The sequence below is a fragment of the Podarcis tiliguerta genome (assembly GCF_965153285.1).
Source record: "Podarcis tiliguerta genome assembly, chromosome: 10".
Taxonomy (NCBI): domain Eukaryota; kingdom Metazoa; phylum Chordata; class Lepidosauria; order Squamata; family Lacertidae; genus Podarcis; species Podarcis tiliguerta.
Genome location: NC_139543.1, coordinates 33,965,560 through 33,986,818, shown reverse-complemented (window position 1 = coordinate 33,986,818; position 21,259 = coordinate 33,965,560). Strand labels below are relative to the sequence as shown.

General features: G+C 41.5%; 1 protein-coding gene across 4 annotated transcripts in view; it reads right to left on the bottom strand.

Moving 5' to 3' along the window:
* SYT1 (synaptotagmin 1) overlaps window positions 1–16,276 on the bottom strand; it is a 316,628-nt gene extending 300,352 nt beyond the window's left edge. Inside the window, exon 1 of one of the 4 annotated variants that reach the window (XM_083400991.1) lies at window positions 15,857–16,276. The gene's annotated coding sequence lies outside the window, so the exon portion shown is untranslated. Of the gene's footprint in view, window positions 1–15,066; window positions 15,328–15,446; window positions 15,574–15,856 lie in introns of those variants that run through there. The other 3 variants (XM_083400988.1, XM_083400990.1, XM_083400989.1) reach the window with 3 other exon arrangements.
* Window positions 16,277–21,259: the final 4,983 nt, after the last annotated feature.

Here is a 21,259-nt window from a genome sequence, read left to right as displayed (position 1 = left end):
CTGAGCTACATTTTTTCCTTAATCTGGTTGCTGATGGAAGTCATTTTTTCTGTCCATGACTCAAAGCTCAACAGATCTATTGTAAAATAATCACATCAGAAGACCCACAGCAAATATAAGAGACTGAGTCAATGAAAGACACTGGAATAATGAGAATTGTGACGACAGCCTGACAGGCTCCCTAGTTTTTATTTATATATACCTTAACTTCTTTTCATACGTTTAACTACCATTGCATTTATTTGAAGGATGCGGGAAATGAGTGAGAAAATTTAGAGGCAGATGACCATTTTCGTATGATGGTATTTCACAAGCTACATTGAAATGTTCCTCCCAGACTGTTCTAATTTAACACTTCACTATAGGCCTGGTGCAAAATACAATCCTATGACGAAACTATTAGCACCAAGCTAAAAAAGATAAATATTATAAGCCTCCAATACACTTGGTGCCTTATTTTCCCCACAGCCAGCTTTCCTGCTTTGTATTTTTATAGTCAAACTCTTTTTCCTTTGCATTCCCCCCCCCCACACACCCCAGTGCTACATTTAAATGTACTTTCACACCCTCGGGCTTTAACATCACAGTCTGTTGCCATTTAAAGAACTGAGATGCCACGAGTGTGATGGGGTCATGCATTACCAAAACCATGACTGCCTATTAGTGTTAAAGTTCTGTCCATAAAAGGGATTGGTTCGCTTGGATCAGCTCTGGGAGCTGTGTCTTTATCCTGGCTTGAAATGCCCACAGATCAGGAGAGCTATGAGAAGAAAGAATTGTGGCCTACAGGACCTCTGGCTTGAGGTCTATAGTATTCAACGATATTGTGCCTGCAATAAAAGTGGTCATCCAGTTAAAGCCGTGAGCTCATTCCCACTTACCTGGAAGCAGTCATGCATAATATTGTACTGTAAGTGAAAATTCCCAGTTTTCCCCCACAGGTCTATGGGCCAGCTTAAAACAAACCATCTAGTTGCCCCATATTTGTCAATGAGCAACTGGCTTAATACAAGACAGAAGCAGTTTACAGAGTTTTTACCCTAGGCCTATTTAGAACAAATTTGTGATAATTTATGCTCATAGTCATTATGCTCAATTGCAGGATATTTTTAAGATACGATAAGGTGGTGTTTTTTTAAGGGCCTACATTTTAAGTTGGATCACCTCCAACTTTTTGACTTTCTAACAAGCTCATTGTAAAAGTTTTAATTACCATTCAAAAACCCAATTCGGGGATCTGGTTTGCTCATTTTTGACAGCTCTGCAGGGATTTCTTGAACAAGCACGTCATTTTCTCTATAATAAGGCAAATCTGCACATAAACGCTCAGCTCTGAATAATGTGGTTTATTTTAAACTAGCTAGAACCTTCCATCACTAAGACCCCGAAAACATACCAGCAGCCAGCTGTGGTTTGAGTAAATAAACCACAGTGTCTGACAGGCACACAGATTGCTGCCATGAGAGTTAGTGAGTTGCATAAATAATGCTGGGTTTGCCATTTTCTTTGAAAGCCCCACTTTGCCCTTACGTGGCTTTGAGCACTACTATTTCACAGCATAATCTGCCTCAACACATTGTTATGAGAATAAAATGTGACAAGTCCCACTGTAATTGTCCTGATGGTTTGGAGGAAAGGGTGAGGTGAAACTAGAGCTAAGAATACATGGAGAGAAAAGAACGTTGGGGTGAGAATAGCCCTTCTTGATGTGCCTGGAGTTCCATCCAAATTCAGTTCCAAAAATGGGCCATTTCCACTATTGCCCCTCTACCATGGGATGCTGTTCTCTCTGCCACAGTTGAAGCAGCAAACATCCTTTGCTTAAGATGCCTTATGAAGACATGCCTATTTTCGAGGATGCATAAGATCAGATTCTGGTTTTTTTTTTGTCTGCATGTATTTCTCTTGTTTTATTTCTCTTTAAATATTTTTATATTGTTGTTTTAGAGGTTTTTGTGTAGTATTTTTGTTTATGACATTGTTTACTGCTTTTCTGTTGTACACTGCTTAGAGGTCTTTTTAAAGATTAAGCCATTTATAACTCATCATCTTGTCTCTAGCAGTGATCTAGTAAGAAGCCCCAGCAGCTGGATGCCTGGGGATGTTGCAGCAGTTAGGTTCCTGCAGAGGGTTGCACTAGGTGACCTTGAGGTCCCTTTCAGCAACTGGCATTCAGCAGCATTCTTCTTCTGAACACAGAGGTTTCACTTAGCCATCATGGCTAACAGCTACATACCAACTACAGAACAAATGAATGAAGATTGAAATGTAATCATCCTTCAGACTTAGCACTTACATAACTTTTGCAATATAGTTTTTGGCTCAGGAAACATACTAATATATATGAAAGAGTGTATTTAAGCACATATATTTTAATATTAATTTTGATATGGCTCCTTTTCTAAAGATTAATGTGGAAACAGGGTTAGAAAGACTTGACAACACACACACAGTTGTCATGAGCTAGGAATAGAGTGATCAGTTCTTTCCTACCTCTAACCTTGAGCAAAAATTCACAGGAAAGTCTGGAAACTTATGTAAGAGTTGAAGAACTCCTTGTTGATTGTCTACACTTGTGATCTTGCAGTGGGGCCCCAAGTGAGAAGATATGTGAGTTTCCTGGGAACCACAGCAGGGATTGGGGAAACATGTTCAGAGGTATCTTGGTGGATAAGCATTGGCTCAGGTCTAGTTTCTGTGGTGTTTCCACACTGTGGAACAGCTGTTTTTGTTTATAACATCATCATCATCATCGTCATTTGCTTTTTTCAGAAAATTGAAAGTTGTAGCAACTTACAAAAATGAACATTAAAACAACTATAAAAACAAGGGTTAAAAAAGATCTTAAAACACACATGTATCTCAAAAGATGATCCAATTCAACCCCACTCCACTAAAAAATAAGAAGGAAACAAAGATCCAATAACCTGGGAGGACAAGTATATTTTGCCTGGTCCAGGGTTTGTTTTGAGTCACATTAGGAGAGGCAGACCTTGGGCTATTGGGATCCTGAGCATTAGGCTTTATCAGTCAAAATTAGCACTCTGAATTGGGTCTGGAAACTAACTGGTGGGCAATGCAGTCATTGGTGTCTTGTGCTCAGACCATCTTGCCCCAGCGAGCAATCTGGCTGCTTAATTATACACCAGTTGAAGTTTCTGAACCATCAACAAAAGTAAAACACAATGCAGTAATCTAACCACAGCACAGAGAACATATGTTAGGCAATCACTATCTTCATGGAATTGTAGCATGAGAGTTCCAGCCCAAATCCCTGCAATGTTTTGCCCAAAGTGTGGCTCGAACCCATGACCCTGAGATTAACAGTTTCATGTTCTACCAACTGAGCTATCATGGCTGGGCCACTACCCAAAGTTGATGGAAGGCACTTTTTGCCACCAAAGCCACTTGAGTTTCAAGCAACAGTAATGGATGCATGATGTAGTGATTGAAATGTCCCATTACTTTTCAGCTTCCTTGCCCCCTTCTCAACAGCCCAAAAAACCCAAGTTATTGGTTGTTGCATTTTACACAGTGGAACAGCTTCACCATTTTCTCTAGCTGTGGACAGCCCATCATGGAGCGGTTCTGGCCTCTTCAGGTCAATAATGGCCTGTATAGATTGTGCTCTAGCAATTTCCTTTACTACGGTTCATCTCTCTTCTCTGGGAATCAATTCTACACTACTTTAACCCTTCTGTTTCCAAATTGCATTGCCCTTCTATCCATTTTCCTCCCTCCCTCCCCCCCCCAAAAAAAAATGCAGCAGGGGAACAATCATGACTGGGAAGACAGTGAGGGGAGTAATTAACCCTCATACTAAGTTCCCAATTAAAATTGTTCCATACACACCATCTGGGGTTAGGGAAAGGGATATTGATAATTTGACTATGCTGCTGGAATCGTATTTGGATTCCAAAAGTATCAAAGTGAAGTTACTGTTCTATGTGCAGCTTAAAGCAGAGCAGCAATGACTGGCTACTGCTAAATCGTTCGCATCTGGAAGTACCCTGGGTCGAGCTCCTCTGTGACCTTTGTTGCTGATCCCTTCGATTTGACGGGCCCCTCATCATTAAAGTCAGTCTGAATTGCTGCCTAGGGTAGGAATCATGACTAACAGTCCCCAAGCATGCATCATTTTGCAAATTGTTGAGACTCAAAATGGAAGGAGTTTCTCACAAGCAAACAGAGATGGCAGGTTAAATAACATTCAATCTGATTAGGGCCTTTCTGCAATGGCTACGAAGCAAGTAAGAAACATCTGTACAAGGCATAACTAGTATGCTGGACTTATACTGAGGAGTTGTGGTTGTCTTTAATCTATCACCTACTGCCCTCATTTGTATGATGATAATCCTGGAACCCTGGTGATGGATAAAAGAATTGGAAAGTGACTTACAAAACTGAATTGTTCTGGCTTATGAAACAGATAATGGGGGTATTTCTAGTGGGAAACAGATATAATGAGTCCTTTACATAATTGCATTTCAAACGATCATAACAGTATTTCATTAATAAAGCGTCTATCTAAGTAAGTACTATGTATGTTGAATGGAGAACATGTGATCTACAGATGAAGGGAGGTAATAAATTTACCTTATTCAATGAATAAATAAATACATTTACAAAGTTTGACAAAGAACAAAGGGGTTAGAGCCCTGACTGGAGAATTGCTAACTAGCTGGTACAACAGACTGGGAATCAAGATAGGACACAGAATGGCCACTTACATTCAGAAAATATGGGAAGTGGATCACATCATTTCCTATACGACTGGAAGAAACCAAACTCAAGCTTGCTTCCAAAAACAGACCACAGCTCCAGTTTTCTACCCTAGCACAGTCAGCCTGATTCACATTGCCTACTATCGATCAAACTCAAACTACCTGCCTTTAGGGATCTCTGGCATTTCCTACCAATTTGGGAGTTTGTCCAGTCATGCCCTATGAAAGGTGTGGGAAACCTTTTTAAGTTTGAAGGCCACAACTCTTCTGGGAAACCGTCCAAGGGATGTAAGCTAGTGGCATTATCAAAATCCAGGGAACATTACAGTGAAGCAGGACACTTAGGGTGCGAAGCAGAGTCCATGAGAGGTGTGGACTCGGGAGATGGCCTGGGGAGTATTCCCATGGCCAAATAGAGAGGTCTGGAGAATTGTGTTTGGCCACCAGGCCTGATGGTTCTCATGCCTGTCCAGGTTACACTTCCTCCACTCATCTGCAAAACATTTCGAAAGTGCTTGTTTTGTGGCATCTTCAGAAATTGAGTTTCCCCACCCTGCCCTGCATCTTTACTTTCCTCCCTGCTTGCTGACTCATTTCATCTTTTGCATCTTCCCTTCAGCTTTTGCCAATGCTGCCACCACACGATGGCCTTAACAGTCTTAGCAGGGACTATGTGTTGGCTGGGCAAGGAAGGAGAGCAACAGAAAAGCCATCTTTGTGTTTTGTCTAGCTGGTGGAGTGCCATTCACAAGCTGTAGACCACATGCTGCTCACCCATAAGAACCAGTCATGCTTGCACAAATGTGGAAAAGTTACTAGCACAATTTTGAAGCCAAGAAAGCCTAATGATAACTGTAAACTGTCTTAATGAACAGGCCTCCAGAAAGGACCAAATTCTTGAATGAATTGCCCATTTTAATGGGAAGCTCTGGGACAGTTGAAGCACCATGTTTTCAACCCCCAGGTGCTTTGGTGCTGAAACTGGTCCTCTTATGAGTATTATAATATATGACAAGCATTTTGAAATATGTTTTTTTAGGCTAACCTTCTCAATCACTTGCCAAGTCCTTAAAACCACGACAAGAGAAGGAACATAAAGAAAAATAATACCTGGTCAAGACATTTAAGCCTGCCCTGTCTAGATGATTGACAATGTAAAACTTGATTTGTGAACCTTTCTTCACTATTTATTGTAATTCAGTTAAAGGTATGCTAAGATTTAGAGCAATCTCTATAGGTCAAATATATTTAAATGCATTGACTCCAGGGATCACTTTCAGAGCTGTGTTTTAAAAGTACAAAGAGAGAGAGAGTTAGGCAGAGCTAGAAAACCAAAAGGTGTCAAACGCCAACTCACATCATCCACAGGCAGCATGGCCAATGATCAAGGATGATGGGAATTGTGGTCCATTTAGACAGCCACTGGTTCTCCAGCTCTGATTTCAGACTTAGATACCTAACACCACATTCCTATTGTGGCAGAACTTGCAGAGAGACACTTACACCTAAGCCAGCAGATATAAGCAAATATCTGCTTACACACAGGTGGTTTAATCATTGGAGCAGTATTTTTGGTCTACTTTTAGACCTCCCTTCATCCCATAGGATCTCAGGGAAATGGCACATCAAGATCAAAAAGGACACTTCCATAACCAGGTACACTGAAAACTGAAGCAATCTTCTGTGAGTGCAATCACTGAGTTATACAAGTGGACCACTCCCTTAAGATGCCACTTGCAAATATGAGTCAATGTAGGTAACATATTAATTAGTACACTGGGGTCACTAAACTTTTCATACCCATGGGCCCATGCGTAAACTGGAGAAACTGTGATGGCCACCATGAACATGCCATAACTGGTTTCCATTGTGACCCATAAAAGGTTGTTGGTAGCATAATTGTGAAGTGGGAGCACAGCTGAAAAGGAAATAGTCCTCTCACCAAAATTGCACCCGAAGCCTAATTTCAGCAGGGGCGGGGGAGAGTGTGATAGAAGCCTGCAGTGCCGGGGAAGGACCCATTCTGCATACCAATTGTGAGAAACATCAGCAACAGCCTGGTTGAGGAATACAGGGAAAATAGGAAGCTGCTTTATACCACACCAAGCTGTCCATCCATCTTGCCCAGTCCTGCCTACTCTGATTGGCAGTGGCTCTTTGGGGTACTAGGCAGAAAGGTCTTTTGTATCACCCACTAACTGATCATTTTAACTGGAGATGTCAGGGATTGAAACTGCACGTTCTTAACCACTAAACTATGCCCTCTCCCTCCCTGAGCAGTCACATCCAGGCTAGAATAGTTTCCTCTGAGACCAGTAATGCTAAGTAATTAAGCACAGAGTTCCATTTGGGACATCTGAGAGCAAGATTACTATATAGTAGTACATCGGGTTAAGAACTTAATTCGTTCTGGAGGTCCATTCTTAACCTGAAACTGTTCTTAACCTGAGGTACCACTTTAGGTAATGGGGCCTCCCACCGTCGCCGTGCTGCCACCACGCGATTTCTGTTCTCAACCTGAAGCATCTGTAACCTGAAGCATCTGTAACCTGAGGTACCACTGTGTACACCATTCAATAGTGCCTCTTTTGACTTCCACTAAGAGCAGCAGCTGAGACAGGAAGCCCACCCAGCAAGATAGTTGAATACGCCCCCGAAAACAACTCGTCCAGTGGGGCGGAGCTGCAATGCTAGCATCCTGGCAGCAGGGTTGATGCCATCAGCAAGGTTGGTGTGGTCTGTGCCAGCCTCTCCACAACCTTGCTCTTCTCCCTTTCTCTCCTGGTGAGTGGCAGCAATCCTGCTACCAGGAAGATGGCATTTCAACTCCCTCAAACAACGCAATCCGTTTCTGAGTATCCTCACTGTCCATTTTGTTGGATTTTAGGCATGTTGTAAAACAGAAAAAGCAGAGATTTCAAATAAATCTCTAATATTAAATAGCGACAACACAGCCAAAATATCTGTTCTGCATTAGGCACATCTCTAGCACTGAGTATGTTCCCATTAGAATGAGAAAAATGTGAATTCATTTTTTCTGGAAGTTTCATGTGACAGTATCCTTCTGCCAGGAACCATGTGAGAATGAGCAAATTCTCACACTTTTGTTCTCCTAAATAAGCACGTGCCTGAAGCATTTTAACAGCTGTATTAGCCTCCTAATTTCAAACCTAGACATTTTTAGGCATCAAATCTTCAAAAGGAGGAAATGCCACTTTAACACTCTGAGCAGGAATGTTAAAAACAGACCCCAAGCTGAAGCAATTATTTTGTACATCGGCCTTAATCAACCTGGTGCCCTCCAGATGTTACAGACTACAACTTCCATCAGGTCCAACTCAAAACATCTGGAAGACGGCAGGTTGATGCAGGTTGTTAAACATGTAGGCAGCATACAACAGGCAAATATACCTAACTTCTTGTTTCTCATCACCCTTGAAAATGTGTAATAGTAATGGATTTCCTGTCTTTATATTGGAATGCTTTTAACAGGCTAAATTGAACTTCAGAGAAGGACACATATGAGACATCTGTAACAGCCAACCCAAGTATGTTAGGAGGAACACCCTAAAAAAAAGAGGAAATGATGAGATATAGAGATGCATCAGTGTAAATCTGTCCATTTGTTAGTGAAATCTGAAAAATAATAATCTGATGCCTCCAAAAATTAGAATAGCTGCTTTGCTAGCAAACAACAAAAAGCCCTACTTAGAACAAAGATTCAGCCTAATGCAAATTAAACTGGATTTATTATCAATCCCTCAGAATCGGCTGTTCACATTAAAAATGAGAATTACAATAGGTCCTTGACTGCAGAGCAACATTAAGCCAAGAATTAGTGTTCAGTTTTGTATGGTGTTATTAATATATTTTATTCAGAAATTTAGCAGGAGAAAGACCAAACAACTGGACAAAAAAGGAAAAAGACATTTTGGTGGCAAGGTTGAACCCTTCCAAGCACCGCAGCCACGACTTCAGGAATTGGACAGATCCCTCTTAATGAACAGTTTGTTCCTCTACAAGCCAGCTGGTGTGATCTGGGTGAGCAACATCCTTTTTTAAGGTTACAGCTTTTAATAGCACTTTTGCGTTAAGCTAACATGCTCGGCACTTAACTCCAATAGTCACTAAACATTTTTACAAAGAAGCCAGTGCCTTTTCTTCTAAGCTGAATAATATGTTTGTCAATATTTATAAGCAATGATTAATATATATGCAAATAGTATAGATTTATTACTGCAGCTATTTTAAACAAGCAAGGCCAACTTGGGAGTATTATTTTCAGTACATTTAGTAAAAACAAATTAGAAGTCTGGAAAATCACAATCAAGCCAAATGGATTAGGTCCCTTAAAGCTTTCCCCCCTCATCTATGTGGCTTTCTTGGAACACGTTTCTTTCAGCACTTAATCAGGAAACTACCCAAAAGGAGAGACTTGTATATACACATCAGTACAGAAAACAGCATTCTAATTTCACTTTGTAAACCATTTTAAAAAATGAACCAAGCCGCTGAAAGCCTTAAGCAGTTTACCATGAAGATTTCTTTGACCTCCATTGAGGTCTTTGACCTCTGTTTTCCCCTCTTATGACTTTGTTCTTTCCACTAAACACTTTACAAGTTCAAATGAAATAATTGTATTTTCAGCCTAGTAATATTATTTACCAGCTTTGAAAATTTTAAAAAAGGTGGGTGCAGGGGATGATCATGTGCTCCCTGCTCCTTGGAGTGCCACCTGACCCCACTCACCTGCTCACACAAATGCACACATTCCCATTCAGCATAAGAAGGAGTGCTCTCTAGAGCACTTAACCCATTAAACATTAACATCAGTCAACAATTTCAGAAACTTGGAATATATATTTTGAGCATGGCTAAAGTTTCTGGTTTGTATCTACAGGGTTTTGCACCAACAAAAAGCATGTCTACTTGTGCAACTCAACTCAAGTTTTGCTTTAAAAAACCCCTTCTCACTGCAGCCCCCTGGAACCCCTTAAAAATGCTTTAGTTGGGAGAACCTCTGGAAGGGTGTGGGTTAGGGTGCAAACGACTGCAGTCAGCAGAGGGGAATCAGCAAAAGTTAGATGCTGTTTGTCACATTAGCATAAGGACCTCCTTGCTACTGCAAAGCTACCATTAGATTCAACCCCCTAAGTCTAAGAGGTACACCTCAAAACCTGCAATCTGTATAAAACCAAAAAACCCCATATCACAATGATGAGTTCTAACTTTCTATCTGGCCAGGCAATGTTTGTGCTAGGTTTGTGAGTTTGTTATAGTTACTTACGGAAGAGGTGAAGTAGCAAACATATTAACATAAGAAGAGCCTGCTGGATTAGGTCAATGGCCCTTCTAAAGCAACATTCTCTTCTAACAAAGGCCAACAAGATGCTTGCAGGAAGCCAGCAAGCAGGACAGGAGTGCAACAGCACTCTGCCCACCTGCAATTCCCAGCAACTAGTATTGAGAAGAACACTGCCTCTAATAGCGAAGGTAGAACACAGCCATTACGGCTAATAGCCTCCACTTCAAAGGGCAAAGTTGATAGACATTACAGCTTCAAGACTATCCTATGGGTCCAGAGACCTTGCTCAACTGTATCAGCTGGCAGCAAACACCAGCAATTATATAGCTACAGTATAAAACAAAATACAGAGCTTCCTAGATCTTATACCTCCATGACAGCAGTGGGCGATTGGGGGACATTTATATTTCGAGAGGTCCTCAGTAGCAGCAGCAGCCACAACAAAAAATAGTCTCGTCCTTTGGAAGTGGTCACCAGTCACCATAGGAGATCTAAAATATGTGAATAGGCACTCTGGGTGCTGCCCCCATAATCCTTTGGATGCTTCCAAATCCTGAATACAGAGCAGGAAGCACAGTAAGAAATTTTGTTGGCTGCAATCCTAGACCCACCTACCTGGAATCAAGTCCCATTGGACTCAATGAGACTGACTTTAGAGTAGATGGGGTTGCATTGCATGGTTAGCTGGGTTGGCATTTAATAAAAAAGATGCAGCTGTTCAAAAATAGGGCTTTATTATTATGTTTTTATCAGTTATATTGCTGACTGCTTGACATGTGACTAATACCTACTGCAGTGTCTGTACCAGAAAAGGCAAAACGTAAAAGTGAGTGATATAATATAAAAAACCAAGATGTTTCCAGAAGGCATACGGTCTGTATACATTTGCAAATAACCCTGTATATACTCTCATCCTGTACTACAGATATGCAAAAGCTTTTAACTGAACTTTATCAAGATTTTATAATAGCAACCATAATACTACATTTGCCTTGTATATTAAATATGTTCCCTAGTTTGACATTGCCAAAAGGACATCAGTACATGTGTGTTCGCGAAGCATTGGGGATTCTAAAGTATCAGATACTATCAGCTACTTAATAATTAGCTTGTTAAATAATTGTACTGTGTGCTGCTTTATTACTTAAGCATTTTTCTCTCAGTGGCAACTCTGGCGGAAGGAGAAGTGGACTACAGGTTTCTCGAGTATCTACACATTCAAGAAGTGAGAGGCAGAGCTCCCTCTAGAAGAGAAAATAAGTAATTCTCCGTGGATGTCACTTAAAGGAACTAGTTAAAACCAAACAAAAAATGACAGATAAGAAATGCTAAAAATTCCAGAGCAATTTTAAACCAATCTACTTAAAACTGATACTGTCTGAGGGGTTAGGGTCGCAATCCTCAAAACAGTTTTTTCTAGAGTAAGCTCACCATGGTCAATGGGACTACCGCTAATGAAAACTGGGATGGAAAGCTGAAATGCTTTTATCATTATACGGTATGTTACAAAGAAAAACCCAAACACACGCATAGCTGTTTCAAACTGAAATGCACACAAGACCTGTGCATTTGTAAATCTCCCACTTCTGTTATGAACTCTGCAAAAGATTACATTTTGTTTGAGTGATAACTTTTTCACACAATGACCTCTCTTCAAATCCACCTAAATCCTAGGCAATGGGAAGATTTAGAATCTAAAATTTAGATGGACTGCATATTAGTACTGTGTCTATCTGGTAGCTTTGCATCAAAATAATAGTTGAAGGTGCCCTTAAAAAAACCATGCAGACTCCATATTTTTTGCAAGTGTTATGCTTCTGTACAAGAAACAATATTATTTGGGTTTTTAAAAATCCCCTCCAACTGACTGACGCATAGCATGAGAATAAGACTTATCTTCAGCTGTTCAGATTACGTTTGTACATAAAAATCCCCAAGATATTTGCTTACATAATACTGTGTTTAGTCACTTAAACAATTTAAGGTGAAGCATTCTTCATAAATACCATAGGTACATACACGTCCACGCATTATTTCAAAAGCTTTTCGTGTACGAATTTCTAAGAAATTAAGCTGTTCTGGATACAGAATAATACTCAAACAAATCTTTTAGAGGACCAACAAAATGCAAATTACCGCCATTCCTCTGCATGCCTACTCAGAAGTAAGTCCTATTAAGTTAATGGGGCTTACATCTCGGTAGGTAGGTAGAGAATTGCAGCTTTATTAATACATTTTTTACTTCTAGAATTGTATACTAAGGTCACAGAGTCTACAACTCTGAGAAATATATATATCGGGGGGGGGGGAGTCACCATTAGAATACTAGACATAGTGCCTTGGCTGGAAAAAATATATAGTCATCATCAATATTTAGCAACACACAGAACTCAGCTTTCATAATACCTTATGGGAGTATTTGTACACTTGCTTGTCAAGTATTTTAACACTTCAGTCTCAGAATACTGTATGTCTCAAATAATAAAACTGAGTTTGCTGTTTTTTAATCCTCATTTATCTTTGAATAAACAAAAAAAAAAAGGCTACAACATGAACAAATGTTTCAATTTCCATCTAAAGCCACATCAATCATATTGGGGCTTCGAGAAGGGTAAAACTTGTAAAACATGTCTTTAAATCCTGCACAATATTTGTAATAAACTAACTGTATAAATCCATCAATTACCATTAACCTTGATTTTGTTATTAGTATTATTCTAGTAACTGGACAAATAGGTATATGCTTTTCTCAGCTCTCCATCAAGTAGTCCCCTTCTACCTCTGTATCTCTCCAACAACCTTTGCTACAAACTCCATGCAAGATACTTATATTTGGAATTTCAGCAGTCTTACGAACCATCAGCATACAATACAGCTTTATCCCATAATTCTCGTTATATATTTGATATGAACAACTGTCAAATGAGTTAAGCATGACATATTTTGTATTCGTTTAGTAGGAAGGGGGAGAGAAGAGCTAGGCTTTGAACTGTGGGATCAAACTCCTAATTCTGGCATAAAATCCCTTAAAACAGAACTAGCAGGTTGTCATCATTCATTAACAAAGCTCACTTAAGCGCTCTTTTAATGTGCAGGAAGATTAGGTTGGAATGAAATAGCTACAGAGAAGCATTTCATGCTTTTGCAACTGCAACACTCATAATTTCCAACAGCATGCTATTATCCTATGTCCTGTGGCTCTATTTCAAAATTTGCTCTGTTCACAGTATCTGCCTCCTGTTATGGTTTTTACTAGAAACAAATTAGGTTCGAAGACCTCTTATAATGGAGTAGACTCGTTGGCAATTCAATGGAAATACACCAGAGCAGATGAGTACTGTGGGTGACTCCCCACTCTACTTCTCAATTCTCAAGTCATGTATGTTTCATACATTCCAAGGTACCAGAACAAAGTAACATGCTACCTTAATCTAGATCTCACCCTAGGCAGACACTTCTTTCCTCCAGACTAAAACAGCAACAACTCCTAAATGTCTCCCTAGACATAAAACTAGGTCAGGTGTAAATAAGAAAAAGTCTTGCAGCACCTTAAATATTCTAGCCTTCACGGTGCCACAAGACTTTTCATTGTTTTTGCCACAATAGATGAGCATAGCTATCCCTCTGGAATAGATCAGGTGTACTTATTCATTTGAGACACTGTATTTCTTAGCAATCTCCTGAAGGTTTTGCTTTCTGTCTCCCTTCCAGCATAATGAATAGATGTCAAACATACACATATTTAGCAGATATAATTCACTGCCAGCACAGCTAGATGATATCTCTTTAAAACATCAAGTTTCAGCTGCTGTGGTTTTAAACGTAGGATTTAAGATTAACCCTGTGAGGCTTTCTGTTGACTCAACCGAACGTCTGTCCTTATAATCTGTTTGTTATATCCGATTTAGAATTAAAAATAACTCTTGCCATTAACAATAGTCAAGAAGACACAGAGAATCTGGGCAAAACTAGGACAGCTTTTCATCGGCTCGAAATGTGGTTGCACAAATAAGGCTCATGCTGTGGGGTTAAAACACCTAAGTATCTAAAATGACTATATACTGGCTGACCTCTGAAGGGAACCCAGAGTGTTTGAAAAACATGGAAACAGCTGCTGAAATATGGCATTTTCTACTAAAATTCACAAGGTCAGAAGCACAGAGGTCCGTTTCTCTCCTCCAGTCACAAATCAACATTAAGAAAACAAAACTTGACATCTCCCATGACAATTGGAAGGAAAGATTTATTAGAATGCTAATACCGTCTACAGATTGTGGCCGTGTATTTTTGTTCTCTGCTCATTTAGAACTCTACTTGGAAAGCTTTCCAGTTACATTTACCTAGAGACTTCTTCCTACCACTTCCCATCTGACAGAAATCACTCAGCTGGGTCTGATGAATAATGGTAAAAGGCAGCTTGTATCAGCAATGATTGAATTACAGAATGTTGAAGATTACAGAATGCTATGAAGCCTCATTCCAATGAGTTTGCTTAATTTACGTACTATACTCCAGTAAGCAGCTTGATGTCTTTATAAGAAAACATCAAGAGACACCGTATTATTAAGGGAGAAAAAAACCAATTCCATAACTTTTTTTTTACTTCTTTAACTTTTTGTTAACATGCAAGTAAGCATACATGCATTTTGTTTTTAACCACACCACTAACACCATATGGCATGGATGTATTATCAATAGGCCATTATAAATTGCCCCAAGATGAAGCAAAAAGACTAAGACAACTATGAAGGAGAAATAAAGGGGCATCATTAATGTAAATACAAATTTTAAGATCTTACAAGGAAGGGTAGATCAGAGAGCCATGACAATCAGTATTTTTAAAAGCATCACTTTAGTCATGTGCCATTACCACAACCATCACAACCAAAACCTTGCCCGTCCTTTAGGGAATACTGCCGGAGAATAACACCTATTTCTGTATCAAAGCTTACAATGCTGTGCATCAGAAAGGATGCAACTGAAATCTTAAGCTGCTAATCAAACATATTGGGGGTTGAGGGTTGGTTGGTTTAGTACCTGATGTTGGAAATTGTTGATGCAGAAACTCTTTATCAAATAATGGTTAGGAGAAGAGATGTGAAATCAGAGGGGTCGACACTTTAAAAATGAACTGCAATTAACTTTTTTCCCCCCAAACACCCCCTTTGTTGTTGTTGTTCCCTCGGGGAAAAGGAAAACAAGTAGCAAACAGATCCTTTCGGAAGCTGATTCCCCTTCAACCCGTCAGCAGGAGCTTTGAAGATCTGCTTCCTGCCTTATAAGCAGTTTCATTGCTTTGGACACTGCTTTGAGCCTGTTTCCGTCACTGGGTTGCAGGCAGGATTCATTGCCCCCCCCCCCGTCCGCCCCACGTCCCCACCCCTCCCCCTCTTTCCATTTCACCCCATGTCACCCACCAGCTGACTTTTCCTCCCGAAGAGAAACAGTAGGTGGGTGGAGGGCTTTTCGGAGCGGAGTGGGTGGAGATTGTCAGACGTCCACCCAGCCCAGCTTCACCCCACCGTTATCACCACCGTTGCTTCCCCCAAGTCAGCAGCCACGGGCCAAACTGCTTTCCCAGGGTCTGAGGGAGAAACATGTGCTGCCCCCCCCCCCCGCCCCAGCCAGTCGCCCTTTCCAGAGAGAGGCCACCCGGGTGCTCCTCCTCAGCCTGGCTCCCAGCTTCCTTCTCTCTCCACAGACACGAGACACGACACACACACACACTCCGGGAGACCCCAGCCGAGCCAGAAGGAGGGAGGGAGAAGCCAAGAAGCCCCTCCAAGCAGCAGCAGCAAGCAGTGCCGCTCCACGCTCGCTGCCTTACCTGGCAACCGGCGAAGCGGGCGCGCTCTGTCCTTCAGAGCCTCTCTCTCTATCTCTCTCTCTCTCCCTCGCTCGCTGCGCCTCTCCCGGGATGGCAGACTTCAATAACAAAGCCCCGCCAAAATAATAATGGCACTCAAAAGTGTGCGGGGACGCCAGTCACCTCCCACACACCCCGCGCGCGCACGCACGCACACCGGCGCCAGGAGCAGGTCCGCGTAGTGTCCCCCCTCCCTCCCCTCCCCGGCTCGCAGCGAGCTGGGCTTTGCGTTGGGGGTTAAGTTTCAGCCGCTGCTGACAGGCAGGCAGGCAAGCAAGCAGGCAGGCTGGCTGGCTAGGAGGAGGGGGAGGAGAGGCGCCGGGCGGGGAGGGGGGCCGGGCCGAGCCGAGGCCGGAGCATCACGGGCTCTGCAGCTTCTCCAGGAATCCCTCCACAGCGAGGCAAGAGCATCATCGCCCAGCCGCCGCGGCCCCATTGGCCGGGAGGCGGGGCTTGCTCGCCGCGCGGCCAATCCGCCGGCCGGATTCCTAGGTGGGGCTTTGCTTAGGCGGCAGCTGCGCCCATCCCATGGCTACGTTCGCCTTTCCATCGCTCTGCTCTCGCCTCCCTCCGCCTCCGCCCAGCGCTCTCTTCCAGCAGGGAGATGCTGGGGAGGGCTGGGGGGCTGGGGAGGGAGTTCCCTGCGAATGACAACCAAGGACATCAAACTGGTCTTTGGAATTGTCAAAGGGTGTGTGTGTGAGAGAGAGAGACTGGGTGTTTGTGTCCCAGCACCTCTCTCTCTTTCCACCTTAAGCTCAAGCTCTGCAATGGAAAGGCAGTCGCCCGGGTGACCTGATTCTCTCTCTCTCTCTCTCTCTCCCCACGTCCCCCTCCGCCCTCTTTATCTCCCACTCCCCGCCCCCCTAAATCTCAGGCAATTTACAGCATGGCATTTTTCAGACCAACAAAAGAGAGGCATCGAAAGGGAGATGCAAGAGCTGTCGAGGGGAGGGGCAAATTGAAAGCAAAACCTCCTCACCCCCTGAACAAGTAAGGGGCTACCTCTTTTCCTGTACGCTGAGGCTACCGAAGCTGATCATGCATTTACTTATTTATTTATTAAAAACCATCTTTTTCCTTTGCAATGCTACAGGGATTTGCCTGAGCTAAGGGGGAAAACACCCTCTCTCGCTGTCTCGCGCTCTCGCGCTCTCTCGCATTATCTTTCTCCCACATTCTTTCTCTAGCCATAGTAAAACTAATCTCGATCTGAATTGTATGGACTTTATAGCATTCAGGGTTGAAGTAAAGTAGAAAGCGTCGTTTTCAGAGGTCTTTACAGCTCGTGTTCATTATGAATTGATCAGATAATTGCTCTGTAACAACACGTTCGGTTAAGCACATTTTTGTTTTCTTTTTACTGGGTTACAAGTGTCCAATTAAGCTATGAACCGGAGCTACCCTAAAGCTCTGAGGAAATAGGCAACTGTAACTAGTAAAAATGACTACATAAACTAAAACATTTAAAATGTTATGCTACGTTTTTGCCATGGGGCATCATAGTCAAAACTGTCATTTGGGTAGCTGCTCCTAATCTATCAGCATCCAGAGCATCTTCTGGGGCTGCACGTGTGAATGCATGCACTCTCCTCCTTAAGTTCTGCCACAAAGTTATAATCTAAAATTAGAATTTCTAGTGTTCTACTTTCTAAAAGTTGTGACTAGTCAAATGTTACATACAAGACACATGAGTTACATTATAGAGGCCACCAACCTCCTATGTACTATGGTATCCCATTTCAATGAGAAAATTTGCAACATGTGGACTGAGGTGTATAGTGGCAGTAGAAATCTGAACTGTTTGATAGCCTTTGTGGAAAACTTTCCATCTACCAACAGTAATAAGGAGCTGTCCTATAAGTCAAATGAATGGTCCATGCTATTATCCCTGATCGACAGCAGCCTCCAAGGACTTTCTGGGTTAATTTTTCCAACTCTTCCAAGCTGCAAACTTGTGTGTCAGGAGCCTTTGAGTGGATGCTCACCTCTTTGCCCATCCTAAACCACCTGCTCCTTCTAGACACTATAAAAATAGCTCATTTTGAACATACTTTATCTCTGCCTGAAGAGTTCTCCACGTCATGCCATGCTGGTCTATGCACCACACTGCATGTAAGAAGGATGCTGTCCACTGAGTAAGTGCTGAAAACTCACTTTAATTACGCTTCTCTAGGATCAGTTAGAAAAGCAATGCTATCCTTTGTTTCCAACTCAGCTTGCTATTTTCTCTATTTATCTGAAGTCTTTAATTTAAAAATATTTCAAAATAAGGGGGCTGCATATGATTGAACCACAAAATCACAGTGGGTGTTGTCCAATATTGGACATACTCAGAGTAGACTTACTGAAACCAACGGACTTAGGTTAGTTAAGTCCATTGATTTCAAAGGGTCTACTTCAAGTATGATTAATGTAGTGATCATCCAGGAAGAATATCACACTAGACATTAAGTTATACTAAGAAAATGTTTCAGCACCCAACTTAATAATGAGATTATGAGTACAGTTCAGGAAGAGAAGGGATACCTATGATGTTAAAAGCTTTGAATATGCATTTTGGATAGTCTCACAAGTTCTAAAGAAATCCCCAACACGAAGGATGCATAAAGAACTAAATACTTTTATTTTCACACGTCAGTATAATTTGCAAAACAGTGACCTGTTGATCTTCCATGTGATGAGATGCATAAACTCCATAGATACACAACATTTGCATACATCATCACAATGAAGATGCACAAATCACTGCTTCCCACATCAAACTGGAAGGGAAGAGGAGGAACTTCACATTCTCTACTGGTGCTTCATTGTAACATACAAAGTCGCACACATTACACTTTTTAAAAGCATACCCCTTTCTCCATATTATCACACACACGCCCTTTAAAATATTGTGCCGCTGCCTTTCCCCAAACATTTCCTTTCTTTTGAGAGTATTGTTAAGGTTGCTGAGGATATGTGCTGTAGCAATTTATGGTTATGATTATGATTAAAATCATGACCCATCCTTCATCAGCAGATCCCAATACAGGTTACAATAATTTAAAGTTCAGGATTTTAAAAAGGTTGAAACTGATCACAGTTGCAAGAATAGGGTGAGTCTGGAAAACTCACATCTCAGGTTTAAATATTTCCAGGGTGATATTTCCAGTGCAGTCAAGGCAAAATCATGTCATCATGTGTTACCAAAGGAAGTGTTAAATAAAAAATGACAATGGTTGCATCCCTATGCAAGCATACCTGGGTATGATCCACTGAACACTATCTGAAATCTTTGGGACTTCCAAACAGACATGCACAGAATTGCATTGTGTGTTGCCAGATGTTCTTGCTTTTGATAGAAAGCACTACTGTTACCATGATTATTTTATTCCTGTGCTGCTAATTTCAGATACCAGCTGCAGTGTGGATATTACAGCACTAGTATTTCATATTTATTAATGACAGCTCCCACATTTCATTCACTGAAGGATTCTGTAAAGAAGTGATGCACAACAAGAAGGTGGTGGATGACAAATCACAGAACTCAAAAAGCCAATACAGTACAGTATACCTAAATTAATTAATTGCACGTACCTATTTTTAGGAAGTAATGCAGACAGACAAATATATATACTTTCTTAACCTGGTGGTGTTTCTCAATGTATTATACCCTGCCTTGAGTGATATCATAATGGCAATCAGGATCCTTGGTGCTGTTTCTTAACAGGACTTTCTAGAAGACTTGTGGCATAGTTTTCAGAAGTGCTTATATTGAAGCAAGTATTCAATATTTCAGCCTAGTTGCAAAAGTGGAACATGGATTAATTTCTCAGAGGAAAGTGTCGAAAGTATATTTTTCATAATGGATGCATATTGATGATTAGAAAGGTTCAGAGTGGCTTTACCTTGATTCACATGGAGCTTTCCTTGATAACTGCCAGCAGTCTTGTAAAACACATTCTGTCCATTTCCATTGGCTGTGTCCATTGTTCTTCATTTTTCTGCCTTTATGTTATAAAAATCATACTTTTGATTTTGCTACAGTGTCTGTTACTAATGCCAGCTTTGCACTGACATATTGTACTTGTGATGTTATGCGCTCACAGAAGCACAATAGAAAACAAGGCAACACCAGCAACCCATTGCACTGTGTTCATGGCAAGACCCCCAGAGCCCAAGTGTAGTCCTTGAGCCAGATCACAACACAGGCATCATTGTCCCCAGGGAATTAAAACTCCCTTGAGCCGGCTTGCTACAGCAGCACCAGTTCAGACTGAGCCTTTGATGGAACAAGTTGTCTGGCTCTGTCCAGGGTCCTGAACATTCTGCATCTGACTTTGTTCATCAGCTTAGGCTGATATGTTAGCTGTGGCTAGGCCTGGAAAACTGATCTGTTCACAGCTATCCAAGTCCAAATAACATCTAGACTGGACTACTGAAAAGTGCTCTGTGAATGGCTGACCTTGAAGGCTATGCAAAAACTACTACTGGTGCAAATAGCATCTATGTTGCTAACTGGCTGAAGCATTGGGGAGCATATCTTGTCAGTTTCCTAAAAGAGCTACACTGGCTACTAATTTTAATGTTTAATACCCTAAATGGCTTGGGACCAGATTACCTTATGAACTGCCTTCTTTACACAAACTTGCTCATATATTCAGATATTATCTTGGTTCCCCTGCCATCAAAGGTGAGGTGTGTGCTTTTCTGTTTTGTCCACACTTCTGGTCCCTCAGCTCTGGAATCCCCCCTTTTTAGTTTATCTTATGTTGGTATTTTGCCCCTCTTCTTCATTGCCAGATTACATTGTTCTTATACTTTTATTGGCTTATTGATTTTTAATTTATTTCTCTGAGTTGCTCTGCAAATCCTGGTGGGTTTGAGCAGTGGGACATTAAATGTTCACATAAATATAGCCCAGTGCCTTAAGCAGTGTGTTCCCCAGCTGGCATTCATATATAGCTGTTCACATACTCTCATTGGCTGCAAATGAAGGAGGAGATGAGGTGCTGGGCAGTCATTGTTGACTCTCCATTAACATGGACCACCTCTTTTGAATCATATAGAATCATAGAATTGTAGAATTGAAAGGGTCCACAAGGATCATCTAGTCCAACACCCTTCAACAACAGTCTAACATTACATTGTCTCTGCTGATGGTGAAGGAGCAAAGGTTTCTAAGTCCCATTCCCCCACCTCACCCCAACTCCGGGAACAGGCTGATTAGAATCAGGGCAGCAATGCATAAGGAGGAGTTAACTCTTTCACTCTGTGTTGTGGTCTCAGTGAAAATTACTTCCCTTCATCCCAAAGCTGCTATTTGCCTCAGGAGGAAATCTGCCTCTGGCATTGAACACCTTCTGATGTTCTGCTTCCTAC